The following is a 12492-nucleotide window of genomic DNA, read 5'->3' as shown; positions in this document are numbered from 1 at the left end:
GAGACCACTATTATTTCAGCCAGACTTCGCACACAAGAATTTCAAAGAAGCTGGAGTATTTGAGATGACGTACACATTACGTTTGTCGCCTTGAAGGGGGCGTGCGGTTCTTCCCTTCATACCCTTCTCCCTTCATTGTCGAGCCAGTGGGACGTACGGGCAGGCGGAGAAGCAAGTACTGTACTGATTTATTTCCTGAAATGAATATTTCTGCCCGCTAGATACAAACGATTTCGAGTGTACCTCCCGGTATATTAGACATAGAATTTTTAATATGGCGAATAAGCACTGTGATGCTTTAACACTGTGAGCCTCCGTGGCTTATGTGGCAGTGCCCCGGTCTCTTACCGCTGAATTCCGTGGTTCAAATCCCCGTCCCTTCATGTGAGATTTGTGCTGGACAAAGTGGAGGGGGACAGGTTTTTCTCCCGGTACTCTGGTTTTCCCTGTCCTCTTTCATTCCTGCAACACTCTCCAATATAGAGTAATTTTGTGTCATCTGTCAGTCATTAATCATTGCCCCATAGGAGTGCGACAGGCTTCGGCAGCCGGCACGGTTCCTGTCCTCGCCGCTAGTTGGGGGGTTCATTCATTCCACTCCTGATCCGGCCGAAAAACTGGAAACAGCCTGTAAATTTTCGTGCTTTAACACTGATCCAGTGAGCCGCTCGATATACTCCTAATACAATTAACGAGGGCATTTATTATTGACGATGAATATTAACAATTGTGAAATTATATGACGTCTTATTGCGTGAGAATGGTAGGCCGCGGGAAACTTACTCAGGACAGCCAACGGTGGAGACCGACCCCATCCCATCTCCCGATTCTTATTTTTAAGGACCTCTTCAAACAATAAAATATTATCATGTAACTTACAATTGACTGAAAATGACAAATTACATATTTAACAAGAGATGAATTTGATAATTATTTCCAATTTACAGTTTTACAATGAATGCCTAGTTAATGATTAGCGTACTAGCTGCTGCTACTACTACTACTACTACTACAAAAGTTTTAATTTCATCCCTCTAGGGGTCAGCGGGCACCCTTGACCGCACCGCCGTCTCCCAGGCCAGGGAGATTTGATTTGAAGAAGATTCTCAGAGAAGGTAAGGAGGTTGGCGCCCGAGCCTTGTACTAAGAACTGTCCCGGGAATCGCCTTAGAGTGTAAGAATGGAAAACCGCGGGATAACTTTCTCAGGACAGCCGACGGTGGAGACCAGCCCCTGTCCATCTCCCGAACACAGAGCTAGCCACTGTGGAGCCGTGACTACTGGTAGGCCAAAAACCGATTTTACATCCGCAATGATTACAAACTTCTTGTAAACAAGAAAATATTTTGATCCTGCTGACTTCATCGAAAGTTTGATAAAGGGAATGTTCATAGTAAGCCATATCGTTCAACTGATCATGCTGAAGAAAATACACAGTTCCATAAAATTAGGGGAACATGCTTTGTAACGTCTGGTATGTGAACGTTAATTTGGTAGATGTGGTTCCAATGGTCGTACTGCATACCTTGAGACCTTAGCTACACAGGGTATGTCAAATCGAAGTTATACTCCATCTGTAGGCGTAGCCATGCATTAAACTGTCAGGTGACTCCTCAAAACAAAGTGAAAAGCGGCGAGTCCGTGTGTTGTTGTGAGGTACACAGACTACTGTGGTCATTTGAGCACGTTGTACGTAAACCAGTACATGAGACATCTTAACGAGGTTCAATTCGCAACAACCGTCACATTGATCCAGGAAGGCTGGTCTTTTCATCGTGTTGCTGTGGATCTCAATGTCTCTCCGTCAGCTATTCAACGCTTATGGAATTGCTACAGTGAGACAGGCCAATTCACAAGGAGGGTTGGACAAGGTCGTGGACGCATGACAACCCCACAGGATGACCGATATCTGACCATCTGTGCGTTGCGGCGTCGTTCAGCAACTGCCAGGGAACTGCAACAAGACATCAATCAGGTGGGCCACTGGAGTTAAGGTGTGTGACCAGACAGTAAGGAACAGATTAAGAGTAGTGTCTTTACGACCCAGACGTCCTGTTAGAGTGCACCGTTTAACGCAGCAACATCGTGCAGCTCGCCTTCTGTTTGCCCGTACCCACGTCAACTGGCAACTTCGCCAATGGAGACCTGTGTTGTCCACATACGAGTCCAGATTTCCTCTGACACAGCGTGTTGGACGTCAACGTGTATAGAGATGCCGTTGTGAGCAGTACATGCCAAATGTTGTCCAGGAAGGGGGCCGATTCGGACAAGGTTCTGTGATGGTGTGGGGTAGCATCAGTATTCATGATAGTACGGATCATGTCGTCGTCCGGGGTAATCTTACCGCTGAGGGGTACAGCGAGCAGATACTGCTACAGCATATGTTGGTTGCTGCTTACGTTGTTGGCCCTGAATTCGTACTCATGCACGACAATGCCAGGGCTTATGTAGCGCGCATCACCAGAGCTGTCTTGCGAGAACTGGACATTCAAGAGATGGAATGGCCAGCAGTGAGTCCCGACCTTAATCCCATCGAGCATGTGTGGGGTAGGTTTGACAGAACTGTTCATGGGCGTCCTGTTCCATCAAAGATTCTCCAAGACCTCGAACAGACTCTCATTGAAGAATGGGACCTGATACCGCAACGTGACCTCCGTCGACTTATATGGAGCATACCACGTAGTTGCCAAGCTGTGACAAATGCTCATGGAGGACATACACCGTACTGAAGTCCTCCAACTGTGATAAAAATCCATCCTGGAGGACTGTTATCACTGTCTTTCCACCAGTATTAGGACATTTCCGTTTGTTTTCTAAAAATGAACGCGAATCCATCGAAGTTCTTTTGTGTACTTCAACAGTAAAAAATAAAGGTTTAGTTGGTATAATACCTGGGTGTGAGGTATTTTTGGAGCATGTCATACGTTCAAAAAGTCACTCTATTTTTTTAAACTGTGTAGTTGGCCACCTGTAATATTTATTCGACTAATAATCTCAATATTCTAATTCGTATTGATAGATTTCCGATTTTGATCTTACAAGTGGCAGCGGTAGTTTACAACGATCTTTTAGTGAAAAGGGAGTATTGAATTGGATACCTCATATGACCCAAATGGCTTCCAGTTAAAGATCTTGTGTATTGATGGTTGAGGACACATGTTATTATTATTATTATTATTATTACAATTATTATTATTATTATTATTATTATTATTATTATTATTATTATTATTATTATTATTATTATTATTATTATTATTATTATTATTATTATTATTATTATTATTACTATAATTAACGTACAGTATGCTATTCTTTACAGGTATACTTTGGAAAGCAAACAAAATATCCACTTTATAAATCCTGAAAAATTGTATGTTACACTCTGTTACGCTCGCACCGCAGCATTTTTATGAGCAGCACAGATGTCGTTTCATAAAAGAGAAAGACTTGATAATTGATATTATTTCCGTGTAAGATAACATCATTTGGAAATGGTGAAATGGCACATAATATATTGAACACTAGTGAGCCTCATCATAGAAACTAGCAATCTCGATCGTGCACTACTTGAAAATAGTTCACATCATGAAAAACGTATGGCAGGCTACTCATGTACTCACAAACACAAAGTTTTAAATTAATTTCTAACGGGGCTTCAAGGCATACTTCAGTATTTCCTATTTGTACTTCGGGTCGATACGACGGCATGTTGTGGCATCGAAGATATCTATTATAGCAACGTAGAAATTGGGCCTCTTTATTAAGTCACTTAGAAATTTCTTCTCAATCGCAGTCAAAGGAAGAGGAAGGTGTGTATCCCATTTACGGCCGAGAAGCTTCTTTCAGTGAAAGCGCTACTTGATGGGATGGTGTGAATGGGGACAGCTAATTTCGTTGCTTCTGGATATGCTGTTTTAAGACCACTGGTGTGCAAATATTGGTAGAGATAATATCGTCCCTGTTCTGCCAAAACGGCGAATGTTACAATGCTCTTCCTATCCATTATTTCCCTTAAGACTGGTCACGCCTTCCAGCCACATATTGATATGCGGTCCATCAGAACAATTTTCGTTCAGTTAATTTTCCTATGTGGGTGTGTAAAGGAAAATGAACCTTACTGTACCACACTGAAGGAATGTATGAGGAGCGTCGTTTCAAATCGTATTAAGTGCACAGATTATAATTTTACAGGAAGTTAAAAAAGCGTTTTACTTCCTAACCAGATAAGACATGTCAAAATTCTAAACGGTAAAATCTAGGTATTGAGGTTAGGTTCCCGAATCAGTCATGATTCAAATCATTTCCCAATACATGAAGGCGTCATTCTAATTATAAAATTTCACTTAATACGTTTTGAACCAATTCGCTGAACAAAATACGTTTTGATACAACCTTTTATTCACATAATACGATTTGAAACGTTCATTTGATTCAAAAGATTGTTATTTACTATATTGTTAGCTGTAGCGCATCATGTGCAGTAAATTAAGTTATCATTAACACATTATTAATGTTATGGATGTTTGCAGTCTTGAAAGTAATCGCTCTTCCTCATGCAAACGGACACAGTCGTCATCATGAATCGGCCTGCCAGTATCTGACGTTGAACCGATGTTTAGTGCTGAAACATAAAATTGTAAACTGTCGAACTCCTTCCAGTTGTCTCCAAATCTGGTTTTCACCAGGTTCTCGACGTCTAGTTTTTAGCGTGAGGTTATGCTCTCGGTTTATGGATTACGGGAGGTTCATGTACCTGGCCCAGCCTTATGCCTAGTCTCAGAAGTGTTACGAATCGCTTTGAGAGGTCATCAAACCTGTACGTCAGTTCCATCTTTACGTAACGTGGTACTAAACACATTTCGATGGCCTAGAATGAATACCTCGTATCTCACAAAGTTCTTCCTATCTATTATTTCACTTAAGACTGGTCACGCCTTCCATCCACATCTGGGTATGCAGTCCATCAGAACAATGTTCGTTGGGTTTATTTTCCTATGCTTACCAGTAAAGAAAAATTAACCTTATAAAACTTATACTCTAGGAGTTAGTAAATATGCCACACAAATATGCTTTCCTATAGTACGGTAAGGTAAGGTTCATTTTTCTTCACACACCGGCATAGGAAAAAAGAACACAACGCACATTGTTCTGATGGACTGCATTTCCATGTGTGGCTGGGAGGCGTGGCGAGTCTTAAGGAAAAAACTGGATAGGAAGAACTTTGTGAGATACGAGGTATTCATTCTAGGCCGTCGATTTCTCCCTTTTCTTCAGAATCACCGTCTTCGCTTCTTTAATCCCGTCCAATTTGTTAAAATGCTTGGCGAGGATCTTGTAGTCCCTTATAACCCACTTTTCCTAGATGTTTTAGAGTCCCCACAGATTGATAGATCTCTGGGTATTCCTCGAGAGTAACGATGTCAGAGCACTTACGAAGAAACTTTTCTACAACACCAAAAACCTTATCTGCGTATAAAAAAGAATGTTCAATGACAGGAAAGTTGACAACGAACATGGAAATGTTAGCGGGTGCTTTGGTTTGTAGCCATAAACTAAAGCATGGATCATACGCATGTTCGTGTTTTGGCTTCCACTTCCGTCTGCGAACAGCCTGATACAGGTGATCGATTTATCGAAATGTACCTCATATAGAAAAGAAGTAACAGCTGTTGACACTTCGTTTGGCCCTCTTTCAGCCTCAGTCGCATTCCATACATATCGTCCCTGTTCTGCCAAAACGGCAAATGTTACAATGCTTTTCCTACGCATTATTTCCCTTAGGACTGGTCACGCCTTCAATCCATATATTGATATGCAGTCCATCTGAACAATTTTCGTTGAGTTCAGTTTCCTATGTGCGTGTGTAAAGGAAAATGAACTTTACTGTACCATACTGAAGGAATGTATGTTTGCATGGCATGTACCCACTCCTAGAGTGTGATGTATTTAAGGTTCATTTTCCTTTACACACCCGCATAGGAAAATGAACTCAACGGAAATTGTTCTGATGGAATGCACATCCATATGTGGCTGGAAGGCGTGAACAGTCTTAAGGGGAATAATGCATAGGAAGAGCATTGTAACATTCGCCGTTTTGGCAGAACAGAGACGATATAATTTCGGATTCTGAATACTGACATCGCTAACACATAGTGCGTAAAATGATATTTGGAGCGAATAGAACGCTTCGCGAATTGATAATTTAGGAAGCGGTTTTACCTGTCGCAAAACAAAGCAGAAGAACATTGTGTTAGCAGGTCGTTCCCTCATAAGTTTGTGAAAAGCCTGTGAGCGAATTTTATCTGCTCCCATATCAGCTAGTAAATAGTTCTTTTTAGCACTATCTTTTTCAAATTTAATCTGAAAGAGCATTCGAGCGCAGTAACTACAAGCATCCGTGGATGGTGTCCCAAACCCAATGTTGAACAGTGTACGGCAAATATTCTGGAAGAATCACTTTTTCACTTTCAGGTCCGTGGAAACACTCTCCTACGGGCAAGTAGCTTTCCTTGGTGATCGAAAGTAAACGGGCATGCAAGCAATACCACAATGTCAAGTACGATTAAAAAATAGCGGGAACAGCCAACAAAAGAGCGGGATAAATGCGGGCTGGGAAACATTATCGTGAACATAATACGTTTTGAACCGTTCGCCGTGGTGCATATAATACGATTTGTTCCGAATCATGTTTTTCAGCACTGAATTCCTATGGGAAAGAATACGAAATGACCCGATCTAACTCAACAGCGTTAAAGAGCATACCATAATTGGCGGGAAACCGCAAAAAAACATATTCTGACCTCGACTGCATTTAATACGTTTTGAAACGATGCTCCTCGTATGTTCGCATGACATTTACCCACTCCTAGAGTGTGATGTATTTAAGGTTCTTTTTCCTTTACACACGCGCATAGGAAAATGAATTCAACGAAAATTTTTCTGATGGGCCGCATATCAATATACGGCTGGAAGGCGTGACCAGTATTAAGGGAAATAATGGATAGGAAGAGCACTGTAACATTCGCCGTTATGGCAGAACAGGGACGATATGAATTATTGTTCTCAGGGTAAAAAGGACAGACTGTTCACTTGTAACTTTCAAGCAGTCAAAATTTCGTCCATAGGTTTTCATTAACGACTGATAAGCACTGTTCGGGAACTCCTTTGTGAAATTGGTAAACTGGTCAATATCAATTAACTGAAGGAACTCCAGCTTGTTAATATGATAAAATCTGTCTGATAGTTGCACGGATATGATGTCAATCATTTCCAAATACAATTGGAGACGGCGTTTTCTTAGTTCCTATAAAATCAATTCTCTGGTGCTTTTGAGGGTAATCTTGCCTCCCTTCACTGTCTTGCAACTTTGACCACATGGTTTCAAAATTATTTCTGGTTGTCTGCAAAAACGTTTTAAATTCCTGGATCTCTTTGGAGCTGAAGGCAATATCCTATATTTTTTCTGTAGGATCTGATACAGAACATCAGATTGAGGAAGCACTTCAGCGAATAAATTTAATAGGAAATAGAAATCAATGTCTTGCAGGGTAACATAGTAACCCTTAGCTTGATTTCTCGTTCCACCATCCCATTCGTCTGCGTTATCTTTCATTTCTGTGATGAATTCAAGGAGATCTGTATAGAGAGATGATACAACTTAAAAGAGCCTACCAGCATATATCCATCGGTTAGGCGCTACTGTTGGTAATCGTCTATGTATTAACTTCGTCAAGAGCAGCAGCCCTTTTAGGGGATGATGAAAAAACCCGTCTAACTCGGACAAGGTCTGAAAGAATACTTTGTAATCCTTGATGTGGTTAACGGATTGCTGAAATGCCTAGTTGAGCCTGTGACCGTAGCAGTGAACGAATATAGTCTGGTCATATTTATCGCTGACTAACTTCTGCAACCCACTGTCTGTCCGGCCATCACTGCTGCGCCATCAAATGTTTCTGCTACTAACTTTTCACCAAACTGTAAGTCTTGTAACACTCCAAAGAAATGTTTAGAGGAGAGAAACAGCAGAAAGGTCACCGCTTACATAACTGAATCTCAAAAATCTCTCTTGAATTTCACCTTCGGGACTAATATATCTAAATACAGTCGATACATGTGCTCTGTTAGAAACGTCTGTACTTTCATCCAAATAACGGAAATAAAGTTTGCTTTCTTAACCTCGTCTTTCATTTAGCTGGTCATAAAAGTAGCTATGGCTTCAATAATATCATTTCGTATGTCAGATGAAGTCCTGAGAAAAATGTAGATGTTTCTAAGTGGTGCCGAAATACGACATCTTTCTTAGCAATTAATGCTAGTAAGTCCCTGTAATTACCTCTGTTCTCGGATTCCAGTTTCTCGATGACCCCTGAAAGGTAATCCTTGCTTTGAAAGAAAACACACGATATATATTAAAGTGCTGACAATATATCTGTTATCTTTTACTAGCTTATTATGCTCGTAAATTTTCTTCGTGTAAGCTGTACTCAAACATAACTATTTTCTGGACCTTCCGAACTGGATCATATCGGCAACAGGGTTGATGTGTACTTGAGACACCTCATGGTGTATTTATTTATTCCAAGCATAACATTTTGAGGAAAATATAATTCGTGACCAATAGTATAGTTTATTCATTTTCCCACAACCACATAACCAGTCCAGATTTATGTACCACGAGTCATGAAAATATTGTACTGTTCTTTTCGATTCCTTGAATATATTTTAAGAGAAGGCATGGGTCTACCCTTTTCAATTATGTTTTTCTTTTCTTCAAAAGTTCTTCACGAAAATGGCGTGTTCATCAAGCCTTCTGTTATACATGAATATTATACATGACAGCACTCATTTTAATGTTTAATACGTTGTGCAGTCCTATAGACTATCATTACCTAACAGAAATTAAATATTAATTCACACTTTAACAAGAGACGTCGTATTACAATAGAAAACAATAACACAATGATACGAGTATATCAATGCAATGTTGAGAGCGGCGGAACGAACGGACGGAACAGCTCAGCAGCAACGTTATAAGCTTTTGTTTCCACTTTCCACTGTGGCAACACGACCGAAGAACCTAGTAGGATACATCTTAGTGTCAAGGGGAAAGGGGCCTTGCTTGGCGCAGGCGCAGTAATACTCGCCTAGCTGTTAGAAGAGGTTCAAATCGTAACCACTGCATGGAGTGGTAACAGCCTCTCGCTCAGTTTTGACGGTGTCAAACTACTGCAATAGAGTTCTTGCGGCACGTCCAGGCGAAGAAACAAAAATATTAAATATTAATATTAAATAATATTCAATTTTTATATTTTCAAACTGTTACCAGTGGTAACTGTGAATACTAGAACGCTTCGCCACTGTTGTATTCAGTGATGAAAATTGTATATATACTGATTCAATATTTCTTTACTCTTTTTTCCGTGATGCAGATTTACTGGTAGTCTCAAGTATTATTTGGATGATGTGGAAAGCAATAAATTTTATAATGAAGTTGGTCAATGAGCTGAATGGTAAGTGTTTCCGTGGTCACGAACTAAGGAAAGGAAGAATAATTAACCAATTCTAGTAATCACGACCTAAGAAATCAACATTAAACATCATTTCACCTAGATCTTTAAAAATTCCAAATATACACTGTGACGAGGAAAGCAGGTAATCTGTCTGTTTTTATTATGAATTACATGACTGTTTGAGCCGAAATGTCACCCGAAAGGTGAAGATGGAACTTAATTTCGTATTTCATTAATTTCACTTTTGCCAGGACAATAATATTCCCAATAACACTCCGATGCAAATTCACAATAAGATCATTCTTGGAGAAGGGAGTTTATATAGTCAACAGAAAAATTTACTTGAGAATCTTTTCATTTCTCGTTGTACCTTATCATGACTCCCTGGAAAATGTACTTATCCTCAGATTTAATGAAAATCTGTAAATTTTCTAGAATGCCTGTTCACTAACAAATCCAGCAGAGCAATGCTTTTCGTCGCCTGTTAGCACCTCGATGATTTTCCGTACAACTTTTAAGAATTATATACAACAGCTGATACTTTTCATCTCTCACTAAGAGATCTAAATAACAGATTCTTCGGAATCTCACAGTCCTTTGACGTTTCTAATCTTTTCAACTCGAGCTATTCGTAAATTTCATCCATATTCTACATTTTGATAGCCTAAAGTCGAATAATATTGTTGGATTTCAGGGTTAAACTTTCTGCAGGGCATAAAATCATTTTTCATGTAATCATTCTGTGGCGTAGCAAATAATCAAATTAACTTTACAAAGGAATGATCGAATTGTGCTAAAGGTAGTTTGACCTAACTAGGCCTCTTCAATCTGGACCATTATCTCTCTGCCAGGATCAAGGTATTCTTTAATAATGGTTCACGCATTTGATCCTTCTACCGTCATATATTAAAGGTATAATGTTTTATTTCCATGGGCTTAATACCATTCGATTAGTTGTTATTGGTGGGATTCTGCTTCTCCATATGAGAAAACTTTCTTCAAAAGAAACCAACGTGTCTAATGGTATGAGATAAAGTCACAAAATGATCTTCTGTAGTTTTATGTAAACCACTAACCTTTCCATTCCCTTATTCATCCAATATTCTTAAAACCGTTTCAGAATACTGCTTAATAAATTTTGGTGAAGGAAACATCCATGTAGGACAATAAATTTCAATATTCTGACGATTTCAGTCTTCCACATCTATCTCATTTCATTTTCCCTAAAGCAAGTTTACCATGAGACGTAAAGATAAATCTTCGAACTTTGATAATCGGAACGTCGAAATTGATGAGCAGCCAGATGGCGTCAAATTGAAATGTCTGCACCACGGTAGCTGAGGCCATACGATTATTATTTATTTACTACGAACGCATTACTATTGCAACTTTATCATCTTTAATACTACATGTGAACAAACTACGAAACTGTAGCGAAGATACAACTTTGGTTTTGGTTTGCTTTTAACTTGAGTTACGGTGCTCCCGTGACCGCCAGCTACACAACTATCTCCTGGCTGAAACGCAACCAAGGACTCATGCACTTATGTTTATGTATGAGATTCTAAATTAAAATTTCCCCAAATACATTTCTTCAAAATTTAATTTCTTGTCCTTATTCCTTAATTCGAAGCTTCGCTGTACATTCACGTCAAACACTGTCCTATGTACAGTAGGTAACTAGTGTGATTGTGGCATATAGCCTAGTAACATTATCATTTTACTGACTTTAAATATAACTACAAGAAAGGCGTCATTATCGATCCAACCATCCGATTCGAGCACCGTGTCGGCAAGCCTACCGAAGTCCACTTTGAAAAGCTGAACATACACGCGCCCACCATACCGTTCTACGAAAATAAATACTAGTTGAATGAAGTAGATATTATCGGCCTGATGGTTGGTGCTCATGTCACAATATCTACCTTGTTCATACAATTTTGGAAAAAGTTCGAGTTGCCTGTAAACAGGTTTGGAAGAATAGTTACCACAGCAGTCGTTTGTACATTCCTAAAAAAGGAGAACCGCTGGAACCAAGTTATGTATTTGGAATCTACTCAGCCAGGATTGTGTCGTGAGTTGCATATGATGCCATGGTAATCACATGGAAGGAGTATGTTGAGGAAGATTATTCTCAAATATCTTTTAAAAATAGCATTAATAATATAATAGTAATAAATTCGTATGGCTATTTCTAGCCGAGTGCAGCCCTTGTAAGGCAGACCCACCGATGTGTAGGAAACTGCGTGTTAATGTGTTGGAGGATAATGTTATGTGTGGTGTGTTAGTTGCAGGCATGCTGGGGACATCACAAACACCCAGCCCCCGGGGGGCCATTAGAATTAACCAATGAAGGTTAAAATACCCACCCCGGCCGGGAATCGAATCCGGGACCGTCTGAACAGAAGGCCAGTACGCTGACAATTCAGCCAACGAGTCGGGTGGCATAAATAATTAATGTTATTGGATTTATGTCCCACTAACTACATTATTGATGATGATGATGATGTTGCTTGTTTTTTAAAAGGGCCTAACCACTAAGGTCATCGGCCCAGTAACTACATATTTACGGTTTTCGAAGATACCGAGGTGCCGTAATTTTGTCCCGCAGAAGTTCATTTACGTGTCAGTAAATCTACCGACACGAGGCTGACGTATTTGAGCACCTTCAAATACCACCGGACTGAGCCAAGTTCGAACCTGCCAAGCTGGGTTCAGAAGGCCAGCGCTTCAACCGTCAGAGCCACTCATCCCTGCTTTTTTAATATTAGGTCTTTCAATAGACTGTATATAACAAACGTGCTCATTCTCTCTAGACTTTGTTCCGCACAGTCTATTTCACTTTACTGCGAAGATGTTTCGTAGAAAAATATCACAGTTACATACATCATCATAATAGACCGTTATGCCTTTTAGCGTTCAGTCTGCAAGCCTGTGTGAATTAACTAAAAGTAGCCACAATCCTCTATTTGCAACTATT

Source organism: Anabrus simplex, chromosome 1 (assembly GCF_040414725.1).
Source record: "Anabrus simplex isolate iqAnaSimp1 chromosome 1, ASM4041472v1, whole genome shotgun sequence".
In the NCBI taxonomy this organism is placed as follows: domain Eukaryota; kingdom Metazoa; phylum Arthropoda; class Insecta; order Orthoptera; family Tettigoniidae; genus Anabrus; species Anabrus simplex.
This window is presented reverse-complemented; position numbering follows the sequence as displayed.